We start from the raw sequence: 26973 nt of genomic DNA, 5'->3' as shown, positions 1-26973 counted from the left end.
CACATGTCAACGTTCAAACATCTCCAGATCTGAGCAAGGCAAGATTAAACTCTTCTGCTTATGCTGGGAGGAGAGAAGCGGCATGCATGTACCTGAGATTATCTTTGCCCTGGAATTTCTAAGCTTGACTGCCATTTTATGTAAAATAAGTTGCTCTGTTTACTTTTTATAGATCTTACAAAAAAGAATCAAGCAAGCACATTACAGAGCTAATGCATGCAGGCTTTGCTAAGCTAATTAAGCAGTCAAATCAAGGTCACAGCTGAGATGGACTCAATAGATCAATGCGATTGAATGGCCAAAATTAATACAGTGGGAAATTAAATCAAAAGGATGAAGTTGAGACTGCATTTGTTTTGTTGGTCTTGGGCTGGGGATATTTAAGGGGAAGCTGTTCTCTTTGCAGTCTAAAGTCACAGCCAGTATTCAGCTCAAAGTGTATGGACCTGGCCAGCCCAAGGCACAAGCACCAAAGGATGTTTGTGTCCCTCGGGTGCAAGGTCTGTGCTGGTCCTTCCCTGAAGCAAAGGGTGATCCTGACCTGTTTCATTTAAGGAGGAGGTACGACACCCATAGTGCTGCCAGCAGCCCGGCTTCATTATTTTCTTCCTTAAATCTCACTGTTGTTACACATTATTAGCTTGCTGTTCTGATTTTCCCTTTCTAACGCAGAGAAAATCTTCCCGTAGAAGTGACACAGATGACAGCCAAATCAAGCAGCAACAGCTTTGGGGGAAAAATAATAAATCCAGAAGAATCTTCCTAATTATACACAAGATTTGCCGAGTTTGGTGTTTACTTTTAGGGACCTGTATGTAGTGCTGTTTCTCCATTATAGAGTGCAAATATGCAAGTGTGTGTTTGAGATAAGGCGGTATCGTCCTGGTATAATGAAAAGAAAATGAAAAGAAAGAGTTCAAAATGCTTTATATTTTGGGATCCTTCACTCGTGGTGTTGACAGCGGCTGTAGCAAAGTTTCAGGTTGAACACAGCTTACAATTCCTGTTGAACATCTCAGTGGCATTAGCACAGTCAGTAACAAGGCTTTCGCCTTTTTTTCCCCGTGAATTGTACAGTCACAAGAGGGAAAAGCTTCCTGTCCAGAAGCCGTCCATGCCGGCTGGAAATGAACACGCTGCTTCCCATTTAGGTCCTCACTCATTTAAAAGCCCTGTTCATGGTGATTAGGACCAGACCTTGCCGAGTGGAAGAGTCTCGGGCCATGTGGCCACCAGGGTGAGCGCTCGCCGTCATGCAGCATCAGTTGGTCTGATTGCAGGCTGCTTATCAGAGAGAGAGATGTGGCTGTGAAAACTTATGTTTATGTTCTGGCTTAATGAAAAATATCCAGTGGACAGTACAGTAAAATACTTCAAAAGTGCTTTCTTCATGAGTTCTTTCATGGCAGTTACTTCCTCACCCTACCTTGGGCAATTAATGCGGGTAAATTCATATCCTGCCCCAAAGGAAAATACTCCTTTGATTTTTCCATCAGGCTAAATTTTGCTCATAATTAGAGTTTTTCTAGGTCCAAGTCAAACCGCTTGCAAGCAACCTTTGTTCTAAATGAGCAGATTTTCCTTTGAACATATAGGCTGGACGAGCCTGAATCCAGGGAACTGGGCTGCAAGGCCTGGGTCATCCCCCTCGGGCTGGAGGGAAGGGGGGGCACGTGGAGTCTCCCCTCCCCTCACCACGTGCTCCATCAGCAGGAAACAATTAGCCACTCGCCAGGTCGCCCTGGCCATCTGCCCCCGAAACAGGGTCACTGCCCTAGTCGTCATGGAAGGGCGCATCCAAGAGCTGGGATTTTGATGCGAGAGGGAGAGGAAAGGAGTTCTCTTACTGGTTGGCTTGTGCACCCCCATGGGCTCGTAAAGCCCGAAGGCTGGATGCTGCCCGTCTGCGTTACGGCTCGGCACAGAGCGTGCCAGTGGCTGCTGAGGCAACTTGTGTGAGCAACTATTGCCCAGCATGAGGAGCGGGCTGCAGAGCCAGGCCTTCTGTTTGGGCAAAACCCAACAACGCTGCTGAATTAAAGACATAATTGAGGTTTTTGGCAAAATTGCAACACAGCTGCCCAAGGTCATCTCCAGTGAAAGTAGCCGAGGAGGTTTACACAGAAGATGTTAATTGGATTTTCGGTTTCTCTTTAGAAAGGTTCAGAGCTATCGGATCTCACCACACTACAAGCCGCATGAATATGTCCAATGATATTGTGAGCTGATTATTGTTCATTCTTAACGGCTTTCCATCTCCATAACAACGGTATTAGCATTAATATTGTGCCCAGGGCTCTGAATATGGATACTAATGGAACTCAATCAGCTCTTAAAGGACAAAAGATCCCTTTTACATGGCACCCTGTGACAGTCAGAGGATTGGATTAGCAACTTGTCAATCCTCCGGTTTGCAGCTTTTCTGATGCGCTCTTGAATACTCGGAGAGTATGTAGAATTACATTATCTGAAAAATTAATACAAAACATTAAGTGAAAGCTATGTGCTATTCCCTCCTGACCTGATTATTCTAGATTATTTAACTAAGTAGCCGGCATACCCCCTAATTTAAGTACTGAATTTCTACAACACAAAACGCTATCTTTTCTCATAAAAGAAGCCCACGAAAGAGCGAGCTCATTTGCCAATTATGCTTCTTCCATGAAATCTCTTCTATCCCCTTCAGGATAGGTTTGGGTAAAAATATAATTGCAGTGGATAAGGAAGCTTAAGAAAAGATGTAAATGAAAAATGTTATGTGTTGGCATCTGATTGATCCATTTGAAAGGAAGAGAAGGAGAATTTGACGAGGAGGTAAGGAGCTCATGGTTTGTTTCGAAGGAACCCAGCATTTTTAACCTGTACAGGGTGCTGAGCTATAATTAAGAACGGCAAGTCAGTGAAAAATCTATTTAAACTCCTGACAGCTTCTCTAGATTAGCATTTTTGACATCTACATTCACTCTGGCAAATCACTAATGTGATTTTTTTTTTCAAAATTATATTTTTATTAGCTTTCTGCATATAATAACAAAGTAAAAATGATGTTACAGCCTGGACAGGTCTTTAACTCAAAAGCTCAGTACTTACAATGTGCTTAATTAGCTGCCTGATTATTGTTTTATTCTGAAAGAAGTTTTGTAAATGTGTTTTCATCTATAAAGCATCTTTAAAGTGAAAGCAACTGTTTGATTCCGTTAGTTGGTGAAAACTATAGCAAACCCTGGATAACAAAGCATTGTGATTAATTGATGTCAAGATACTCATCTCTGGGTTTTGGGGGGTTTTTCGTTTTCTTTTTTTTTTCCTGAGATGGTTGAAGTGCTCAACAACAAAACAAATATTTGGGTGAACTTTGAGTTATATAAGTCTCTCCCGTTAATAATTATTCTGCAAGGGAAGAATATGGCTCAAGCCTGGTAACTTTGGTATAGGTATAATATTTTAAAACACATCAACAATCTTCCTCAACCTGTGAAGAACTTGAATAACGTTGAAGTCAGATGCACCATGAATGTGTTGGTTTTAATTTGGTAGCAAAGAAATACCATCATTAATTAGAATGCTTTCAGATTAGTGTTTGTCTTGCATAATTCAACATTTGCCAAAGTTCAGGAAAGATACGCGCTAAGTAGAAATTATTACTTTGATAATGCTGCTACATTTCCTCTCCTTATTTTTAATATGGCTTTTTAATTTGGGTAATGAGTATATATCACTAATCATTTTGAAAGCCTATTACCAACACCAACCAATCCGTCAACTTGAGTTAATAATTTACTTTATTATAAAAATTGGAACTGGACACAGCTGTGGAGTACTGAAGGAAAGGGAAAAAATGCCTCCTTCGCAGATAACCTGTTTTCCTCCGTGCACAAAATGCTCCTTGTTCTGTCGGGACTTGTTCCCCACTGCTGGAACACCATTGGTAGCCATTAAGCTCCTGCTCGAGACACATTCCACTGCAGGGCATTTGGAAATTAAACGCTCAAGGAATTAGAAGAAGACGGTCTTCTCCCATACTTAATTTTCCTGTGTATTATTAGTAGCTGCCTCTGCACTGCTAATGCCCTTCTCCCACTGTGTAGGCATGAGCTGGCAAGGTCATTTATTTTTGAACGTGTTTACTGGAAAAATGCGGTTGCATCTGAATGATTGTTTTGGGAAAAATAAAAATCTTTGGATGAGTCATAAGTGAAGAAAAAAAGGTCATTTGAGAAGATTTCAGTAAGAGAAGAAATTGATAAAGAATATGGAAATGCATTCTAATTAGAATGAAAAGTTTGAAGACTGCACCCCGTAGTGAAATTAGTGTCTGCAGCAGACAATGCTCCTCATTAACAAATCGGGACCTCGCGTTTATTACACTTAAACCAAGATTCTTCACCGTGTCCTACCACTTAAAAACATGCATCAGTGACCACAACACTCGCGCCTGTGGTTATTCTTAACCTTCTGCATTCATCAGCAGATAGGAACTTCGGAAGAAGCACCAGTCGGATGAGGGATGCTACAGAGATACGGAGTGTATTATGCTGAAACTGAATCTTCCTTTGAATGGTGGAAGAATAATAAGGACCCTGCCTACTGAATCATGTTAAACTGCAGCATTTATTTATTTTTAGTACGGTTTTATCTGGTGACAGTGCAGTCATTATAGCCTTTTGTTGTTAAGGTGTGTGTGTATTTCTATTTGAAAACCTTAGCATAAGAAAGGCGCGAACAGTAAAGCTTTTAAAATCAACCCCCTTCAAACAATCACAACTCCGCTCCCCCCAGGTTTTGATATTTTGACATTACTATGGGTCGTTATACGGGAAGGGGAGAAAGCAAAGCAAAAAAAAAAAACCCCAAATGAGCAAATATTCAGAGAAATTTAAATTAGAAGTCTTTTCTTTAATAAGATCTTGCTTTGACATTGACCCTTGTGTGCAGCTGAGGGACCATTGGCCTTTGCAGGAATCGTGGTCCCATTCTTCCCCACAGCTTCTGCACCCTTTCTGCACCCCGTGCTCCCCTTCCAGCACGCTCCAGACCCAGGAGATGAGTCAGCCTCAGTGAGACCAGCGACGTGCCCCTGGAAACGGAGAGATGCTCACAGAAAACGCCGACAGCCCCGCTGAGTGCAAAACTATAGACCAAACCCGACGTGTTCCTAGTTGATAAAATACCTTTTCTGGCTTGCCAGTGGAATATTCCACCAAAAATCAGCTGTTTGCACGCAGGGAGTTTAACAGATTTCCATTTTCCGATAGAAAAGAATTGCCCTGGAACACGGTGAGTGGCGTTCTGCAGCTGCATGTATCCCACATGCTTAGAAAGCAGAAGCTGCATCTCCAGCAGCTGAAGCTGCATCTCCAGCAGCTGAACCAGCCCCGTGTGTCGCAGCAGCCGCCCGTGCCCCTCTGCTCGCCCTGCACCGTCGCTGGTCCTCGGGGCTGGCTGGCCACCCCGTGCCTGTCCCTGCTGTGCCAGGACCTGCTCTGCCAAGAGCTTTGCCTGCGTTTCCCCCCACTCCCACGCCGTAGTTCATCGCAGCTCCAGAGTGCCGCAGCGGTGCTGGGTACCAGGCTCATCCCTGTCCTCGGCTCCCGATGCTCCGTGGCCAAAGCCCTGGGGTGTCTCGTCTCTGCTCCCTTCCCTCCAGAGGCCAAGCAGCATCACCTGAAAAACACTGCCAGCCCCTTGGCAGGGGTTGCTTTGGTGGCAGGGTTGTCCTGGAGGTGGCTGCCGCCGGCCTGGCAGGGCTGGTGCGGGCTTTCAGCCGGGCTGCTGCTGGCAGGAGGCTTGATTTCCCCAAAACACCTGCGTTTCAGCCCACCTGCAGCTCGCAGCGAGCACAACGTGTTTCTAGCATAGAGAAAACCTGACTAGCATATCAAGAGAAGGCTACTTTTATTTACTCCGTTAGTCTTGTGAAAGAAAAGGAAGGGGTGAGGGTATAGATAAAGGTGATAAACAACTCCGAGCTCTGGTAGAATTTGAAGTGATTTCTGCTGTTTATGGTTTCTTTTGGCTACAGGTAGTTCTGCGGCTGTTAAATAGCCAGTAGGGCCTTCCTGCTGATAGGAGCAAATGGCAGCGCCGAGCCGCAGCCCTGGGCAGGAGGATGACAAACAGGCACACCAGGTACAAGGCAGGCATCCGTCTTCAATTCACTTGACTCCTCTGCTGTTTTACGGGCCTCGTTCTCCCCGCGCACACACTTGTATTCCGCCGGTGTCGGTACAGCAACTCCAGCGAAGTCCTCCTGTGTAAGAGCACTTCAGACCCTCCAGACACGGAATAGAAAGGCTTTTCATGCCGTGGCAGAGCCTGACTTCATCCCCCCAACACACATACTCCCCCAGCATCACAGCTCTCAGGCTTATTCTCCACGCTCCATCGCTCTTGCTGTGCAGAACTGTTAAGTCACTTGGGTAATTTTTAATTTTTTTTATTTTATTTTTTAATTTTTATTTTATTTATTTTATTTTATTTATTTTATTTTATTTTTTTAAAATTTGTGACGTGCTTTGTCAAAGAGCTTCCCTGGCCGCGGCGCTTTGGGATCCCTGCTGCCAGCGAAGCAGGCTGGGCAGGGGTCAGGGAGCACGTCTGCACGGTGGGGACGGAGCCGGGGGCGGTGGAGGGGGGATGCTGGAGAGCTGCAGCTAATTACAGTCAAAAATCATAACTTTAGACAACTCTAATGTTTGCAGCTGGAAAGACTTAAAAGCTATTTGCCTCTAATCTCCCTCTGACAATCAATGAATTGAACAGTAAATGTTATTAGACTAATTTACTGTTCATCAAGAGTGAGAAATGAATAGAATAATTTACTATTCATACATCCAACTGTGTGACATGTGTACAGATCAGTTTGAAAGAAAAAGCAACATTAGGGTCCCAGTTCTCCTGCCATACCTTTTTTTGTTCCAATTTATCTCTATTCTCGTCGGTAAAGCTGCTCTGGCTTTGCCCCAGTGGCGGAATGACCACATCTGGTTGGGTGCACATCTGCTTTGGTACGCAGAGGAGTTTGCTACCTCCCCATCTCAGTGTTTTCCACGGGGGGAAGCGGTCACAAACTGCCGGGCTGTAAGGGAAGCCCCTGCCAATCCTCACTATTCCTTGCAGCAGGTATTTAGCTCCGGGTTTTGGGTAGCTCCCGGGAGGATGCTACAGTTGTGCTGCATTTTGAGCACCTCCTCTTTCTGCTGCAGCTACCCTGGTTATTTGGGAATGTGGAGCATACAAGAAATAAATTTGATTAATTGTTCTTTCTAGGCCAAACCTGGCATGGTGTTAGGCATTTAGAAATGCTGAGAAAGCTGCATTTCTTATAGAATATGGCCAGCATTCATGTGTGGAAAAAACAACAGGCCTACAACCTCTCTGGTCAAATAATCTCTGAATATTTTAGATATTAAAGAGAGAATATGGTACCATAGCAATCACTTTCTGGATGCTGTGGACCCGAACACAAGGAAAGCACGTGGAAAAGCGTGGTCTAAAATGACTGCAGCTGAGGTTCTCAGTGGGGTTCATGTTGCTGCTGGCGTGGATGTGCTTCCAGCCCTCAGTGATGCTTTCTGGGGTCAAAACTCTGGGCTTCCTGGCTATGTTAAGAGGGCATCAGGGCAGGCCTGATGACCTTACCTCCCAACCCAGCACAGGACCGATATCCTCCCTATTAATTCTCCTTGACTAAATTCAATTTTTCTGCAAGTTGCACCAAACAGAAGCATTCTTTTTTAGTTCAGAGGAAGTAGCTGGTAAGTGCACACAGACAGCTTCTCACTTCAGCTGCGTAGTCTTTCCAGCACCTCAAGAGATCCCACAGTTTTTGTTTTGATAAACAAGATGCCACCTACCATCTGCCATCTCCCATTGCCTCCGCCAGGGAGTGCGGGTTGGAGAATTCTTCCAACTGGAAGAGTCTTAGCTGTCTCTGCACTTCAACACTATCCTTCCGTGTGATCTTTAAAGGTCTGTCCACAAGCTCTGAAATGCTAGTATCGAAAAGCAAATCTGACAAAACCAAAGATTCAGCCTTATAAGATGTAGGATCTATTTTTCTTTTAATACTATAAAAAAAAAAAAATCAGTAACAAAGCAGAAAGTAGAGTTTTATCTTTTTTTCCTGCTTCTGAGCTGCATGCTTTTTCCCAGGACCTGGGAGTCAGGCTCGTTTTTGTCCTTCTAACACACTAACACCAGCAAGAGAGCTCCCACCGGCCAAATGCCACTTCAGGTCTCCCAAGCAACTTTCTCCTCAGAACAACTCCTTTCATACACATGATATGTAAGAAGAGCTCGGCAAGTTCCTCGGGATGAAAGCTTTCCTCCCAAGTTGTTGCCGATGAAGAAGAGCCCCAGAGCCAGCGATGTTCCAGTGTTGTTGCCGACGAAGAAGAGCCCCAGAGCCAGCGATGTTCCAGTGTTGGCGCCGATGAAGAAGAGCCCCAGAGCCAGCGATGTTCCAGTGGAATTTGCCCTTTTCTAGCAAAATGGATGTGATGCCATTTCCGAGCCACGCCGCTTCTGGAAGACGCCACAGAGTTTGGGTTCATCTGAGGCCGCACATCTCGCAGGACCGTTCATCCCGCTGACCCCCGTGTAGACACGTTGCAGACTCGGAGCCAGGTGAGAGAATTTGCAGTACAGTTCTAGCTAGTGGCAGCGCAGTCGTTACGAGTGTGCCGTTACCCTTACAGCGTTAGCGAGAAATGGTGCCAAAGGCTGGCTGCGATCATGGAAATAGTTCAGGGGGGAAGGCAGGGATTATGATTAGCTCGTGCTAGAGGTGGGGAAGACACCTGAGAGAAGATGCTCGTGCCAGCGTGGGAGCCCGCTCGCTCGCTGCCAGCAGAGAGGGGGGGCCGGGCACAGCTCCTGCCCTGGGAGGCAGAAACGTTGGCCGGCGCGGGGCAGAGCTGACGGCTGGCTGAGCTGCAGCCAGCTTGGCTCTCTCTGCTAGGCAATGTTTGAAAAATAGAATCAACACATCAAATGAGGTGTCATGTAAGTTTTCCACGTCAAGGAAAATAGCCCGAGGCCCTTCTTCCCACATTTGCTGCTACAGCAGCCAGGCAACCTGGACCCCCGAATTTATTCTGGTCTTTAATCAAGCAAAATCCCTGTGATCTCTGAGGTTGGGCTTCACGGTGTTGGAAAGAGATTATACGGTTTACTAGAAGGCGGGCGCTTGCCCACTGTTCTTGAGGTCTGCGGTCACCGTGAGAGTCGCGCACGTTGTGCACTGCCTGCTGAAAAAGTGGAAATGTTCTCATTTGCCCCAGTCATCTCGCTGCAATAAACATCCAGCCTAGCTGCTTCGGAGCCATTACTCATGCTATGTTTCCTTCTGTATACACAAAAGCAGATGCTATCCAGCACCCAGATGACCCCGAGTGATGCTTTCATCCTGTGCTAGTCTTGCTGTATTATTTTTTTTCCGCGCTCTTTGTGCTGAAGTTTACCTTTCCCCATGACTGTGTTGCCCCAAGAACAAAGCTCCGCCGACCAGGCACGGACAGGCCGCACAGGATGCGAGGTCACTTCTACTCTTGATTTTTTTTTTTTTGCTCTCCAGTTTAGGGCACAAATACAATTTTCAGGTGGCCAGAGTTGAGATTTCCCCTCCGTGCACGCCTCAAGCAGCTATTTCACAGGTTTCTTTTAAGTTGGGGTATTGTGAGATGCCAATTTTGTGTTTAGGAAAGAACAGCAACCGGAATGTGTGTCCAGGTGATGCGGACTCCAGCCACGGCCAGCTCCAGGTGGAGCAGGAGTCTCCATGTCAGGTTTTCGGGACTCTGAGCCATTCAGGGCTCTAGAATGAACACACTGTCCAGGAGAGAAAGGACATAAAACTAGCTATGAGCCTGGGTTTAAAAAGCAAACAAACCCTAAACAGGTTTTTAGGCTGTTGTGCAATTTCTCTGGCAGGCAATATGGTTTTCTTGTATATATAATAAACCTCAGTAATCAGTAGTGCTCTGAGCTGCCACAACCCACTCTCTCCCGTGGTGCAACCCTGGTCGCTCTCACTGATGTGTGCTATTTCTGAACTAAAGCATAAGGTTTATCATCCCTGCTGTTCTACCCTGCAAGCAGGAGTAAAGAAAGGTCGACTACTGTGTTCAGGCAGCATCAAATTACTGTAAAACAAGTGAGATACTGCAGCGCTGTATGGTAGATCTCAGCATCTTCAGTTCTCTTTCAGGTTTTTATTATAAATGGGTCACAAACTGTTGCGTTCCTAACAGGAACACGAGCCATCAACTCAGACAGCCCTTCCAAATTAATATACAGTATGGGTTTGCAAATGAGACTGTTTTGTACCCGGACATGCCGTGGAGCGCCTGGCGTGTTTTGTCTGAGCTATGTGATGAAGAGTTCAGTGTCACAAACCAGCTTCCAGGCTGTCTTAGGGCCTTGTTTGATACAACAGATGATGGGAAGTGGCCACAGCTGTGTGGAGGATGCGACAACACACAGCTCTGGAGAGGAATCAGGTTCTTAATCAATGGGTTTTGTCTCCCAAGCCCAAGTGGGAGTTACTCACAACCGTACTGCCGTACCACCGACCTGCATCCCGCCGGAGCAGGGCTGCCTTCCTCTGCACCGTCCAACCACTCGGGCAGCCCAAGGCCGGTATCGGTCTTTCTTCTGTCAGACAAGACACGAACCTTTATCTTTCCAAGCCGAAAGCGAGCCACTCAATAGATCTGTGTCTATAGAACGCTCCTTTCATCCATCTACCTGACTGCGCCTGAGCCCACAGGTGCAGCACTCAGCATAACCCCTGTAACTAATCGTGCAGCCACATCACTCGGGGGGGTTGGCCTGTTTTTAATTACTTCTAGTGAAACTGTGGCCGGGCTGATGGCAGGGAGACACAGCCTCCCCAGCTCTCTCCCCTTTTGGAAGGCGCAAAGGGTAGCGGGGAGCTGGCATGCTAAAGCAAAGGTGAGGTGGGAGGCACGACGCGGCAAGCGAGTTGGCGTGGGAGTAAATTAAAGAGCAGGGGCATGGACTTGTAGGGGCAGGTGAGCTGGGGGGCCGAAGAGGTGACAGCTAAATGCTCCTCCCGTTGACCTGCGCCTTTTCGGCACCAGCTGACCGCCTGTCACCGTCCCCACGGTGATGTCTGACGGTGCCGTGAGATGCTGTTACACACGTCAGCCGCTAACCCCACAGGTCCCGCCAGCCCCGACCCCTGAAAATCACAGCTTTGCCCACCCCTGGGCTAGTGGCCGTGCCCTGAGCGTGGCCCTGCAGCCCCTCCGGGAGCCACAGGCATCCCCCAGCAGGGGTTTGGTGGCAAATTGTGAAAGCTTTTACAATACTGAGAAAAAGCAGCTAATTTCTTCCTAATTATTTGCCAAACAACGCGTAATTAAATAGTGCAGAACTGTCTGCGATGCATCTTTGGGTCTTTAGGCCATTCCCCCCCCACCCCAACTCCTACAGCATTTCAAGGCTACTGCACACTGCAGAGCAGTGAAGGAAGAGAGTGGTAATTGAACAATTAACAAAGTGATGTCATAAAACATGGTACTTAAAATAAAATGCATAATTAAAATAACTGAACCAAAAAAAAAAAAAAAAAGAGATGCAGCAGCGCAGAAAAGAAAAGCACACACACAAAAATGTTGACAGCAGGTCTCACGTAGGAACTGAAATACGCAATTTAAAGGGGAAAAAAATAGCACCAGAGCGGTTAAACAAAGAGGTGGCATAAACTAGCAAGCATCTCAGTGATTTGCCAAAAAATATAATAATGTTGCAAAAGAACCATTCTCTGCAGTTAACAAGTTTGGACCATAAACCAGTCCTTTGGTGGCTCCCTGCGTCATTATTTGCTACCAAGACACAGCACTGATGGGCTCAGCGGGATGGCTGGATCCAGCGCTGGATCAGTAAGCAGGAAAGCAGAGCTCCCACCAGATTTCCTGCCTGGAGAGCTGTTAGGATCCGTACTAGTTCTTTAAAGAGCAGAACTGTGTACAATACTGCACTCGAAATGATCCCGTTAGGAATATAATCTGCTACAAATGAGATGTTTGGGGGTGAAAAAAAAAACCACAAAACACAGGAAAGCCAAAAGAAGATAAAACAGCAAACCGAGCCTGCTTGACTGAAGTTCTTCCTGAAAATGCCGTTTTGGAGGAGTTTTGCGCCCCGCCTGTATCTCTGCTGGAGGGAAGGTCTGGGTTTCCCCGCAGCTCCTCCCCGAGGCCAGGCTCTGGGCTGCTCAGGCTGGTGTCACCCGGGGGCTGGCGCTGCCGCGGGGCACCCAGCCCGGAGCCGGAGGGTGCCGAGGGGTGCACGCACCTGCAGCCATCTTCATTCACAGCGTGTTAAGTCCTTTGCTCCAGTTTCTTCTGCTGTCTTTCCGTGCCTTTTTTTTTTGTTGGGGTTTTTTTTTTTTTTTAAATTTTTTTTAAACTCGAGACACTAGAAAGGATTTTGAAGCGTGAGGCAGACGTGCTTTCCAAGAATAATTGCTCTTTGGCTGCTGCACAGGAGCGCTGCTCATGCATTTCTGGGAGATGCCTGCAGACTGCTAACTGCTCTGGAAGCCTTTCAGCCTTTGCTGCCTGCAAATGGCATTATTATTCACTAATAGCCTCGGCTCACCATGTTGTCTTTTGGTTAGTTAGCAGCTATTCTGCAAGTCAGAGACAGGCAAAGAGGAACATATGTTTAAGCAGTAGCCAACTTCTGACCCGTAAAAAAAAAACCCACAACCTGGAGGGTTTTCTCAGAGCAATCCCTGCCATTAGCTGGGAAGTGATTAGGAGGGAACATGTCAGCACGGGGAGGGGGTGTCCATCCCACCTCCCACGGAGCAGCTGCTGTTTCTCAGGCGGGTTTCTGGGGAGGAGGATGCAGGGGCCGATGCTCGCGCTGCTTCGCTACCCCTTGGTCATGGAGCAGGAGGAGCAAGGGTTTCAGGCAGGTAAAAGAGAGAAAACCTAATGGGGTGCCTGGCACCAAAAATCCCTGGCGCAGCATTTCCACATCTAAATGGCTACCCTTTTCAAAGCACTCGAATGACAAGTATTCGTACGTCTCATTAAAAGTCAAGGGGACTTAATGATAAAATCCTTGCTGCTTTGTTGTTCTTTTCTAAAGGTTAGGAATTGGGTTTGGTTTGGTTTGTTCCTTTAAGGTTACTTGCTCACCTGCTCATTTCTTTTTGGATATTGTAGGATTCTGTTATTTACTGCTCAAGCAGTCACAAGAACTGCACTACTGACATTTCACGGTATTTAGTATTGACCAAACACTACATGATAAATCTTTATAATCCTCCAGAGAGACCATCAAGGGAGCAGTTACAAATATATACATTGCAGCACGTTGTGTTCTGGGTTAAATGAAATATAAAATCGCATCGCCGGCCTGGGTACTAATGGCTCTATCAGTATTCCCTCGCACCCCAGCTGCAGGTATGGTGGTTGCCATTAAGACATCAACATTTGTCGATCGCTGCGGTCGGTAGCTGATGGATCGCTCTTTCCCCTCGGTACGTGGGGAAGGCAACGGGAGCTGCGGGAATGTCGGTCTCTTGCCCCATCCACTGCTCAAACCTCCCGGGGAGTGGTGAGCAGCCAGATGGACGGACGGACAGACGGGCAAAGCGGCACAGAGGGTGCCGTGCAGCAGCTTGTCACCGCCATCCTGCGAGCTAGGCGTTCTGCTCTAGCAGACGGAATGTTTTCAAGCTCTCGGAAAGTTACTTTTGAGTTTTGGGTAATTTATCGCCAAGCTGATTTCACCGTCATTAGCTTTTGTACGTTCAAACAAGGTTTAATTTTCTTTGGAAGATGCAGACGTGTGTACAGCTAGATAATACCCTGTTTATTTTACTGACTAATTCATCACTTAAAGTGCAGGACTATAGGTTGAGAGACCAAGACTTACGCACAGTCCCATACCCCTAAATCAGGCCAATAAAAGTTAAATTCGCACTGTTTGCAAGCACTTTATGCAGATGGAAAATGTCACCTTGTCTGAAATACTTTATGGTGCGATGCTGAAGCAAAAAGAAATCCCACAGTGAGAGATTAAAAAGCTTCACTAATGGTTAGCTGGGAGGCACGCGGATCTGCGCCGCCTCCTCCCCGTGCGATGGGGAGGATTTTCCGGGAAGCAGCATCTGGCTGCAAATGGAGCAGCTCCACGAGCTCCAGAGCCCTGACGCCCACCTGGGCATCCCTCAACCCAGTCTGGAGTTGGGGTGGCCATAGGGGACGTGGTCAGCCCCACCGATGAGGAGCTTGTTGGCTGCCGGACAAGCTGCCGGGGCTGTTGCATCCCCTCAGGCTGTTGTCCCACGTCGTGGCTTTAGTGTGTCACAGGGTTTGTGGGACGAGGGTTTGGAGAAGGCTCTGAAGCGGGTGGTTGTGCTGAGTATATTTTACCACTCGGTTATCGAGGGTCATGGAAGGGCAGGACATGGACCTGTTGGAATGGGTCCAGCGGAGGGCCATGAAGTTGATCACAGGGCTGGAGCATCTCTGTGAGGACAGGTTGAGAGAGTTGGGGGTGTTCAGCCTGGAGAAGAGAAGGCTCCGGGGAGACCTTCCAGCCCCTTCCAGTATGTGAAGGGGACCTACAGGAAGGATGGGGAGGGACTCGTTATCAGGGAGTGTAGTGACAGGATGAGGGGTAACAGTTTCAAACTGGAAGAGGGGAGATCGAGATGAGATCTGAGGAAGAAATTCTTGGCTGTGAGGGTGGTGAGCCCCTGGCCCAGGTTGCCCAGAGAAGCTGTGGCTGCCCCATCCCTGGAGGGGTTCAAGGCCAGGCTGGACGGGGCTTGGAGCAACCTGGTCTGGTGGGAGGTGTCCCTGCCCAGGGCAGGGGCTGGCACTGGATGGTCCCTTCCAACCCAAACCATTCTGTGATTGATTCTATGATCCTGTGTTTCTGTGATTCAAGCCACCTCCGTGCTGTCTCCTGCTACCCAAGACAGAGCCAGGGCTGTACTACAGCCATGGTGGGAAACGAACTTTTTAAAAAGCAGCTTAAAAATTAGAGAGAGGACATACTAACTTGGCCGGTGGGCCACTGTGGGACAAACCCAGCATGGCAATAGCCCCTCCAGTGAGTGCTGGGCTGCCCAAGGGGTGCCCTGGCTGAGGGGAAGCCCCACTGAGACCCCAGCTCCACGGAGCCAGGGACGTTTGGAGCCCAGGTCCCCGCTGCTGGCCCTGCACTGGGCGAACACGAAGCCGCTGGAGATCAGCGTGCGTGGACCTGTTCAGCTGAGCCGAGTTGCGCTCACTGAAGCAAAATCAACAGTCTCAAAAGCCCAATTCCCGGGCGGGAAGAGAGATAAATCCTGGGGGGAGCTGTCGCCCCGCCGCCTGCCCGTGTCGCCCAGGCTTGTCCCGGCCACCGAGGCGGGAGCAAGGCTGATTTCCACTTGCAAAATGCTGCAAAACTTTGTCCCTCTCCCCGCAAAAAGGCAAGGGGGGGGGGGGCCGCCCCACTCCCCGTGCTGCTCCGGCTGCAGGCAGAGCATTAAATGCTCTGAAAGCGGTTTTACAGCAGGGAAGTGGAGACTCTGCAAACAGCTAATGGGTGTATTTCAATTCCCTATTAATTGCATATTTATTACTCGGCTGCTGCAAGGAAACGTCATGTTACGTTGATTAAAGCTTTGCAAGCTGTACAGTAAATATTTTAAACAAAAAAGGGTTTGATCTCTGTTGCTGTTGGGAAGGGTGGGGGGAAGCTGCCATTAGAGTTGCTATAATTAGCAAACCCCGTTACAGACAGTATTTCCCACAGGCTCTGCAACATGCTTCGTGTGTGTCTGCATGTATTCAGACAGAATATTATTTTATGTATACGTTTTCTATAAATTATATATATTTTTCTATAAGTCTTGTGTGCAGGGAAAAAAGGAGAGAAGCAGCAAGCCTACGCCGCTATCTCACATCTCGCAGACGGGAAAGATAAAAGACTTAAAAGGCAGAAAAGAAAAGGGGATTTACGTGCACTGACTGAAGTTTGGAGGGGGGGTGAGATGACCTGCCTGCTAGCCCTGGCTGCCCAGATAACGTGTCTGATTAATTAAGCCTTCGCCTGTACATGCTTCTGTTACTAACTGCCAAGTCCCTGCACATATGCTGTCGGTCTCTCTCGTTTGATGGTGTCAGTGATGGACCGTGCGTACGGGAGGATTCCACCGGGCCAGCTCTTGGAATCCTCCGGACGCGGGGTGGAGATGACCAGCCACAGCCATCCCCAGAGCTTCATCTCCTGACCGTCTGCCTGGTGTCGCCAACGTATCCCAACAGCAGGGCTATCAGAGGAGAAGCAGTCCGTGCTTCTGACACGCTGCGTCATCTTCATCTCGCGTTCAGCCCCCGCTCACCTTCTGCACAAGAGGCTGCAAAAACACCAAGACCCACAGCAAAACGACCCAGCAGAAGTTGCTGCTCCTGCGCTCACCTCAAAGGGGCATCGGTTTGGTCCCAGCCCTGCGCTCCCCAGCGTGTGGTGGCGGCGGGGTCCCCGTCCCCAGCCCAGGACCCTCTGCCTGCCCCCCAACCCCGCGCTGGCCAAGGGCAGCTCCCTCTTCCCCCGGCTCTGCTCTTCTCCGCGTTTGACGTGAATTAGAGGAGACATCAGTCATACCCGGCCAAACAGCCGCAGATACCTGCCACAGGACAGGACAGGCTAAAATGACACTAATAGAGGAGAGACAGCTCCAACTAATAAACCCAGTGATTTGCAGCTCAGCGGAGTCGCCAGCAAACCAGAGGGGTGTCGCTGCGGGGGGGCTCAAACAGCCCAAGGCTGGGCCCCGGGGCTGAAAGTCCGGCTCGAACACAAAGTAGTGCTGAGCTTTGGTAAACTGCTTAGGGGTCAGTACACCCTTCGGGGCACAAATTCGTGACTCTCTTCAAATCTGGTTTCTGTAATCCCCAAACCAGGAGCATGGGGGGCAGCCCACCCATCCCTCGGCAAGGGGGACGGGCTGGGTGGGGGGGTGGTCCGGGGCCTTCAGCTTTTAAATGGAGTTAGCAAAGCCTTGGTCATACAACGCAGGCACGCAAATACGGAGCCATTTATTTTACGGCGTAGCCCTGAGCGCAGCCACGGTGCTGCCTGTTCCCGGGTTGTTTCCCCAGGGTTCGTAGCTGCTATAGACAAACCAACAGGCAATTTTCAGGAGCAAGAATTGGTTGTTGTCAAGTCTTTGGAGTTTATTAAGCTGCAGTATTTGACTTGGCTCATTTCCTACGGTGGCTCCCTCTTGGAACTGTGCGATTGCAGGGGATGCAGCAGTTGTTAACAGTAAAACAAGTTTCAATCTCTTATGATTGTACATGAAGGCTCGGAAGTGTAAGCCTTCAAAGGCACAAAATACAGAAAGCAAAACCAGAAATTATTCAGAATTGGGGTTTTGAAACCCCTTTCAAAATTCAAGGGACCTTACGCCTGATTTTTGAAACAAAAGTTGGCAATGCTAAAACTAAATGAGCCGTATTTACATCCCACTGATTTCTGTGAATGAAAGGGTGGCGGTGGGGGGGGGGCACGACTCCATTTGGCAAGTCCCGGTGCAGAGAAAAGAAATTAAATAAACAAAGCAGGAACACAGTACTTTCAAAAAGAATCAAACAGCATGGACCATTAATGTTTTAAGAGATAGGAGCTGTATGTGAGCCAACCATCCCCAAGATATTTATTCCCTATCTTTAAAATAGGGAATTGCATTAGAACAGGTAGGATCTTTCAAAGCAGGGAAAATTTTTAAGGGCACTCACCATACTTTAAAGAAGACTTCAAAAACCATCTCCAGCATTGAGCTGGATAAGTTGGAGAGATTTGTAGGTTATAGCAAGGGAGAGTGATGGGAATACATACGGAGCAAGCTGGTTCCTGCAGTAAACAAACCTCCCCCAAACTAGTGGCGAGCGCTTCAGCTCAGGAACAAATGGCTTCACATCTAGAAATAACATTTTAAAGTGAGACAAGGTGCTGGGTAAACACCAGCCAAGAGCTATAAACTATTGTTATAGAAGGTGAAAGCCAACTAGCCTTGGCCATTGGGTTGGCGAGGAAGAGCGTAGCTAGACACTCCGTTCTTCATAGACTGAGATGTAGCCTTGAGGAAGCTAACCCTTGAAGGCTTTGAAATTAAAAATGATGAAAAAGGAGAAGTTTTCATTACAAAGGAGGACAGCATAACACAGCTATAGAGGCAGAGCTTCAAACAGTGCTGCTTTAAATCTGCAACAAAGCCAGCAACTGCACAGGAAGAAAGCGAATCTGCGCTTCTATTCATCCTGCACCATCAAGGGCAACACGCAGCTCGCCTTTCTGTGCATCCCGGCCGGTTTGTAAGAATGAACTATTTTATCTCAAGGAAAGAGACATTATCATTAATTGACTTGCATAGTGCTTTTCACTAATGGCTGGGTGCTGTAAAACAGAGATACTGTAATCATGCCGAGAGTTTGAAAATTAGCAAAGATTGCTGGGCTTTATTTACCCCCCGAAAGAGATGTAAGTGCCACCCCTCAGGCCCTGCCAGCTGGCAGCTCCACGTGGCAAGCGGTGGCCAGGCTGGGGTTATCCCTGTGAGACAGAGGTAACTGTACCTCCTGCATCCTTGCAATATTGCCCCACCACCACGTTAGGATTTGTTGTTATTATTATTAATTTTAAAAACCATCCTGGTCTTCTTTTTCAGTATTTATTATTAATTTTTATAATTATTATTCTATAATGTGGAATAATTAGATAATATACTACACATAATGCATCTACATAATATACTGCATCCAGCTCTAGAGCCCTCAGTGCAAGAAGGACACAGAGCTGTTGGAGCGGGGCCAGAGGCCACGAAGATGCCGGGAGGGCTGGAGCCCCTCTGCTGTGAGGACAGGCTGAGAGAGTTGGGGGCGTTCAGCCTGGAGAAGAGAGGGCTCCAGGGAGACCTTAGAGCCCCTTCCAGTATGTGAAGGGGCCTACAAGAAAGCTGGAGAGGGACTTTATACAAGGGCATGTAGCGATAGGATGAGGGGTAATGGCTTCAAACTGGAAGAGGGGAGATTTAGATGAGATATTAGTAAGAAATTCCTTGCTGTGAGGGTGGTGAGCCCCTGGCCCAGGTTGCCCAGAGAAGCTGTGGCTGCCCCATCCCTGGAGGGGTTCAAGGCCAGGCTGGACGGGGCTTGGAGCAACCTGGTGTGGTAGGAGGTGTCCCTGCCCAGGGCAGGGGGTGGCACTAGATGATCTTTAAGGTCCCTTCCAACCCGAACCATTCTGTGATTCTATGACTATAGAATAATTACTTTCAGGATTTATTCTTCTGTCTCTGTCAGCTTCCAGAGTTGCTTCAGGGATGGACTGAGGAGTTGAAAGGCTTTGTTTTCCCATAGGTTGGGACAGATGAAAATCAGAGCATTCCCAAGGCCGCTGTAAATGGATCTTGTTCCTTGTTAGCCCTTGCGTGAGTGAGCAGAGAGCGGTACAGCCCTATAAGCCTCCAGCCCTGACTTGGTGCCCATGACCGGCAGCAGGGCTGGACTGGGGTCTTTGGGCCAGCCCAGTACCGTTCAGTGAAGCTACTTGCACCTCATGTGCTCCCAGGGACACCTTTTCCACCTTCCCTGAAGGCCAGCATGTTCCCAGATAGCGTGAAGGGTCCTTAATATAATATAAGATCAAGTCCAAGACGCTCCATTACCAAGGAGATACTTAACTAATGTTCTGCTTGTAGTAGGAGGTCACAGGAGATTTATCTGAAGAGATGCACATAGAAAGAATTAGCAGACAAGCCATTTCCCAACCTCTAATACCCTCACCTTCTTAGTTGCTCAGCTGAAATGCCTTAAGGGATACGTTTTACAGGAGCTCAAAAGTGAACTGGAAACTGCTTAGATCACACAACTTATGCATTTTAAATAGCGGTGTAAAATACCGTGCTTTACAAAAGCACACTGTTGTACTGAGCAATAAAGACATGCTCTGAGTGGTGATGCTGGAAAAAGTTGCAGGAAGTACGATAGAAAAAAAAACCCCACATACAGCAAAACAAATCTGTGACTTACTAAAGTTTATGATTAAAATTTAAAGACTGTTCAAGTTTTATTCCCCATAGCTGCTGCTCCCTGGACAAGAAGAGGCAGAGAGAGACTGACCTTGAATAATTAAGCTGGTCTGTGGCACCAGATCAATTGCTGGTATTGGCAGAACTCCACAATCAGGCATTTTGAAATGCAAGTGTCAAAGTGCATGTAACTATGGGGCTTTTGGTGCAAAGCAGCCAATATAGAGGAGAAGAGGTGAAGAGTGAGGGAAAATAGATTGTGGACTTTTGAGCGCAGTCGTGGGGGAGGGATGGGAAAAGTTTCCATTTCCTAACGCTAACGGGCAAAACTTGCAGCTGACACAAACCCAGGACGCGTTTTTTTTTTTTCTCCTGTAACCTTTTAGAAGTCACCTGGAGCAAGCAGAGTGTCTCCTGGGTGACTTAAATCCATCACCAGTTCTGGAAGAGACTCTGAGCAAGTACCAGTCAACAGTTTAATTGAAAAAAAACTTTGTAAATCCAGGGAAACATCGCCGTTCAACATCACTTACTGAACAAACCCAAAAGTGGTCAAATCCCGGTAGATGTTCCCAGGTGGGGGGGGGGGGGGGGGGCATTTTTGCTGCTGTTTCTGCACTCCCTCAGGTCAGATAGCACAAAGGTGACCCACCAGAAAGGGATGTGGTGAATTTTATAACAGCCAAGAAAGGCTTTATATTAATATCAGCCAAGAAAGACTCTGTATTAATTTCAGGAGCCATGGGAACTCCTATTTAAATCTCTTCCCAATCCCTTGACCTACAGCTGTGTACGTGGAAGAGCGGCATCAGGCAGACAAGATAATCATTGTGTTCCCAGTGCAACAGTCCTGGAAGATGCCCTTGATATTGGCATTATTCCTAAAGCTCTCTGCCAGACCTTTCTATCCCAAATTCAAGACGCCTTAGGTGGTTTTCCATGGAAAAGCCAAGGGATAGCGCGCCGAGAGTATTTTTCACACACAAAGGCACCCATGCACCCCTGCCCGCTGTCTCTCCCCAGCCACAAGGAAGGTGGCGAGATGTTGGCACAGCCGTCACAAGGCATCGGGGACTTTCCTGGTCCCTCTTGCAGGGTGGCCTGCACAGCTTCTGCCAAAGGAGGAGACCGCGTGGTAACAAGGGATGGGAGAAGACGTGGCTGTTTCGCTGCTGGTTCCGTAACTTTTATGGCATGTTTTGTGGTGCCTGGTGTTTTCCAGAAGGCTTCAGCCCCTGGAGTCCTGTGGTGAGACAACACCAGCCTCCCTACATTTAGTTTTAGAGCTCATAGTGAGTTAGTTTCCAGTTTTCTCAGATATACCTTATGGCTGCAAATTCCAGGAGGAAATCAAAAGCAACCCAAATACATTAAAAAAAGAAGACCATCGATTCTCAAACCGAATCATTATAGTAAAGACTTTTTAATCAATATATGGGGTGGCCATCCTGTAGTGGTCTGAAGACCTGGCTTAAAGTAAAGCGTGGGGCCATGGAGAAAGCGTCATTATGGGCAGGTGCTGGCCAGATGGGCTGGGGAGGAAGGAGGAGGAGGACGTCTTCCTCATGTTCTCCCAACCCATGGCCATTTTTTCCAAATACAGGGAGGGCCCTGCTCTCGCTCAAGTGTGAGTATAAAGGAAGGCAGGAGGCAGTTCGGAGATAGAAGAGTCTCTCGAGACTTACGGGGCTGGCTGCTACACCATCCCCGCACTACTCCAGCTCACATTAGTGCTGGCACATTACAGGCCTTTCATCGCCTTTGTTCCCGTCTTTCCATTTCATGGGCTTTGGGTTCATGCAGTTTCTACGACGGAGTGAAAGGGAATCAGCAGCCCAGGCTCCCCTCCTCGGTGGAAATGCTTTGAAACTTTCAAAGAACCCAACTCTTTCCCCACATCCCTGTGTTAATATGCACCAACTCCACTCTTGACGCACTCCATTGTAAATGATGTATGAAATGAAATCTCCTCGCTCGCCTAATGCAGAGAAGAAAGGCTCTGTAGGCAAAGCTACAACATTCCCGTCTGGAGAAAAAGGCAGCGAAACCTCAGACTCCTTATGAACGATTTTTATTTTTTTTTTAAAGTTGTTGCTCTTCAGTGTTGGTGTTTCTCCTTTTTTTTTTTTTTTTTTTTTTTTAACTGAGAGTGGGGATTTGAATTCAGATTTCACAGAGAAACCCAGAGCACTCACATGTATTTCTAAGCCTTTTGTGGTGATGGTGTGACTGTACTCATCCCCTCGTCAGAGGGAATAGCAGCAGTAAACTCATTAGTCCCACAAAGCGGCAGAGGGAAAAGAATGGCTTAAAACTCGCGGGAGGGAAGGGGCTGGGTGCATGGGGAAGCGGCGGCGGATGTTAAGCTTGATCTGGATTTGAGACCTCCTCCCAGTTTTTTATGAAGCTGTTTCCAAACCAGACTGTCTCAGCAGTCTCCAAAGGGAAAAGGGATCAGCGCGCACTGGGAGCGACCGAGAGCGAAGCCTGAAGGTCGGCGGTTTAAAGCAGCAACTACATGAAGGGCTGTACCCAGGGGCTGGAGCAGATGATGGATTAGTTGAGGGCAGAGGGAAAGTCATTGGGAAGGGAGAGTGGAGAAGGTGACCGAGACTTTGCAGGAGGCACAGAGAAAGAATCTGCTGGTGCTATATAGTCATCTACTGCTCGTGAAGCCCTTAGTAGGAGTTTACTCCGGGTGGCCCAACCTCAGCAGCTCTTGGGCTCAGTGTGACCCGTGTGTGGTCCCAGCCCACACCTGTGTCCATGGAGCCACCCTACGGGTTGGTGCCCTGCTTTGGCCAGGCAGAGCCCGGCCGGGGAGGAGGGCGGCTCTGCTGGCAGGGTCACAGCTTCTCTCCAGTGCCTTTTGGCAAGACCAGTGCAAGTTAATGGGTTGGTCCCTGCTGTCCCCACACCCACAACAGATACCTCATCCTCTCCAGGATGACACTGAGGCTGTGGCCAAGCAAAGCTTTGCAAGAATAAGGGGATAATAAGCCACGCTGTGTGAAAACAGACACAGGGACCCCCGGTTCTGGGCTCCCCAGTTCAAGGAGGACAGGGAACTGCTAGAGAGGGGACAGCAAAAGGCTACCAAGATGCTGAGGGGACTGGAACACCTCTCTTATGAAGAAAGGCTGAGGGATTTGGGTCTCTTCAGTCTGGAAAAGACGACTGAGGGGGGATCTTATCAATGCTTATAAATACTGAAAGGGTGGGTGTCAGGAGGATGGGGCCAGGCTCTTTTCAGTGGGGCCCAGTGACAGGACAAGGGGAAACGGGCACAAACTTGACCATGGGAAGTTCCATCTCAACATGAGGAGGAACTTCTTTCCTGTGAGGGTGGCAGAGCCCTGGCACAGGCTGCCCAGAGAGGTGGTGGAGTCTCCATCTCTGGAGACATTCCAAACCCACCTGGAGGCGTTCCTGTGCCACCTGCTGTGGGTGACCCTGCTCTGGCAGGGGGTTGGACTAGATGATCTCCAGAGGTCCCTTCCAACCCCCACCACTCAGTGATTCAGTGATGATTCTGTGACACTCCTGCAGCAGGTCCCACCTCTCAGGCCAGTTGACAGTCCCCAGACTGGTGGGCTTTTTGGTTTCCTCTGGTGACAGTAACATACCCAAGCACCGACTGCGTTTGTCTCACCTGCAGCCAGGAGACGGACACCCCATCCTTTGGGCTGACACGCATCTAGCCTGCGCTGCTCCTGCACGGCATGGGCACCGCGCTCTGTGTTTCTTGGCCTTGTGATGCCTCCTGCATGCTGCCATCCCAGTGCTGCTGCCACCAGCAGTAAACTGTGCCTAGACCTTATAAAGCTTTAGTAAACTTCTAGGGATGACAGTTTTATAGCTGACAGATGAGCTGCCTTGATGGATTATTAGACACCGTTAGCCACTCTTGCTAGACTTTATGTTACTAATGAGTTTTAGGGGCTTTGCTTTCATTTTTCTTTCCCTTTTGTTTGTTCTGAGCAGCAATGACAAAACAAAATGCTTCAAGGCAGCAGCTGGAGCTTGAAATTAATAATAAAAATAAGTTGAGCCAGTGGTTGGGTGCAGAGTCATGCTAGCAAACGCATGTGTTTCCTCCAGCCGCCATACTCGGAGCCGGGGCTGGGCTGGCACGTCAGTGCTGCCAGGGCAGGCAGGGGAGCAGGAAAGGGTTCCAGGGCTGGAAAAAATCAAAAAGCTCCACGTCGAGTTTCCCTGGGCAGTGGCGAGAACGAACACTTCCATAGCAATGAGGTGCCCCTTGCTCCCTGCTGTCCCTGCCACCCGCCATCCACGTGTCCCTCTCATTGTGGGGACACACCATCCCTCACCCCCCGAGCAACCCACATGTATTCATTACACCTGTAATAAAGCTGCCCTTTTTACATATAGGAAAGTACAACCTGCATGAGTTAAAAGTCTTTTTTTTAGAAAAAAATCCCCCAAAGCCCCAAACCTTTGCATAGGCAAGCGGTTCTGGCACGAGTTCAGCTACCATTGACCTCCTCACTCCCCCGTATTCATGAAGTTAACAGCAAAAATATCCCTGTTCGTCGGAGAATGGCACCATTATTTCATAAAGCTGCTTTATTTCCCTCGCTCTTTCTGTATTGGAAAATTTCCCCGACATAAACTGAACGTTTACTGCAGGCAGATTTTCTTCTCATTGTTCAAGGCTAAGATGTGAATGGGAACGGCAGGAGGCCAGCTATTCACTAGCTACATAAAGTGAAAATGATATTTTGAAGAAGATCAAAACGAGTAGCAAGTATCCAACCACTTCCACGATGCGTCGCATCATTTTGGCCACAGACAGGTGACAACAAACACAGCGCATCAACCCTTGGGAGCAAGATGAGATGCAAAAGTTTTTAACCAAACTCTCCGCAGGGAACATAAACCAGAGGAAAGCAGACCAAATAATAAAAGCCATTCTCAGGCAGGTTTACTTGAGCTGTGATTAACAATAATAACATTAATAATACTTTTTATTACCAGGTTTTGCCTTACCCTGTACTACTTATGAAGCAGTGCCATCTTATTTAAAAAAAAAAACAAAACCAACCTATTATTCCCTTCCTGGGACTTTGACAGGGACAAATCTGACAAATAAATAGCAAGGGTGCTCCTAGCTGGATGGCTGCATTGTGTAACATTAGGGAAAATTGAACCCCTCTGGTGTTACCCGACAGGCTGCTTCGGGGTACCCTGTTGCAAACGCATCAAAACAAACACATTCAGGAGTTAAAACCTTCAGGAAAACACAGGCGGTGTTTCCCGGCTTGCAAATTCCTTCTTCTTTCAGGGCAAGAACGTGTTCATGACGTAGCCGTCCTTCCTCCTATTTGGTACCACAGGTGGTAGCTCAAGCAGGATAACGCTGCTGGAATAAGCATCTCAGGAGGCTCGGGCCTGGAAAATATTAACTGTATAGTAGCTGCTCTGTCAGAAGGGATTTTGTAGTTTGAGAGATGTCGATTGACACCGGCAGGCGGGGGATGCTGGTTGTGCTGCTCTCCGTGACGGGTCGCAGCAGGGAGGACCGTGTCCCACGCCCCAGGACCCGCAGACACGCAGGAGTGGAGCTGTGCTGCTTGCGGGTGTTTCTGACCCCCAGCAACCTGCTCTCGTTGGTCCAGGAGGAGAGAAGAAACGCTAAGTCAAGCAGGGGGGGTTAACCCAGCACTGCACCCTCCCAAATCCAGCATTGCACCCTCCAAAAGGCTCCGGGAGACTCCTGGGGTGGCGCCGGATAAACGAGGAGCAGCTCAGCACCCAGAGGGGCAGGGAGACAACTCACGACAGCAGCGGGGACAGGCCCAGCTTTATAAACAGAGCTTTAGGGGCTCTTCATGTCACGCGAGCCTGAAAGGATGCCGCCTTGGAGAGCCACCATTTTAAACTCATAAAATTCACTCCAACAAAGCCGACGAGCACCATACAAGTTCCAGCAGAGCACTCCAACGCTCCCTGCCCACAAGGCGGCTGCCGGGGGAGGGAAGGGGGGATTTTCATCTCCCCAGAAGGTGAGGGCTGGTGCGGAGCCCCCGCCCCCAGCTCCCGGCGGGTACCGGCGCGATGCCACCCCGGCGCACGCCAACATCAGACATCCCCCGCGCTGCCGCTCACCTCATGTCAGGCACGTCAAGTTGGATTGAGCCCAGAGGGCACTCTCCAATTATAAAAAAAAAAACAACCCCAGAAAAGGTTTAGAGTCGGAGAGGGGCACACACCAGCTTTACGTGCCACCGCCAAGCCCATTGCAAACCCCCTTCCATTATAGTCATGCTAATAATAATTGTTAATCAGTTTTTTAAAGTCATTCACATGAAAAGCTATGAGCTTTTTTTTTTTTTTCTTTTTTGGAGCTAGTATAAATCAACCTTATAGGCAAAAAAATAAATACAGGCAGACAGCTGTACAGATCACACTGTCACACCAATCACTGCTTAAAAGCACACACTGTAAATAGCAGACAAAATTCACCCCCAGTGGAATGCCATTGACTGCACGGGCTGGAGCTGCAGCAGGGATAAATTGGCCTATCAAAAATACATAAAAATTTAGAAACAGAATTCAGTGACGTGCGGGAATGATTTATCATAGCTATGTCACTTAAAATGACATTATCACTCACGAACCCGTTAAATATTATGGGCTCTGTTAAGATTCCTAAGAGGCCAAACAACAAAGGCGGCGGTGGCAGTGGTTGGATGGGGTAGGAGGGCATTCACACGCTGACCCTGCGGCTATCGGCTACTCACCCGCTGTGGAGCCGAGCCTGGGGACGGGGAGGGGCACGGGCACGGCTGGGCACTGTGGGGTGGCAGCCATGCCGTGTTCCTGACCATGCCTCCTCATCCCCTGCCCAGGGCATCGCCAGACCCACGTAGCAGTGT

Source organism: Chroicocephalus ridibundus, chromosome 9, assembly GCF_963924245.1.
Source record: "Chroicocephalus ridibundus chromosome 9, bChrRid1.1, whole genome shotgun sequence".
Classification (NCBI taxonomy): Eukaryota; Metazoa; Chordata; class Aves; order Charadriiformes; family Laridae; genus Chroicocephalus; species Chroicocephalus ridibundus.
Note: the sequence above shows the minus strand (reverse complement) of the source record.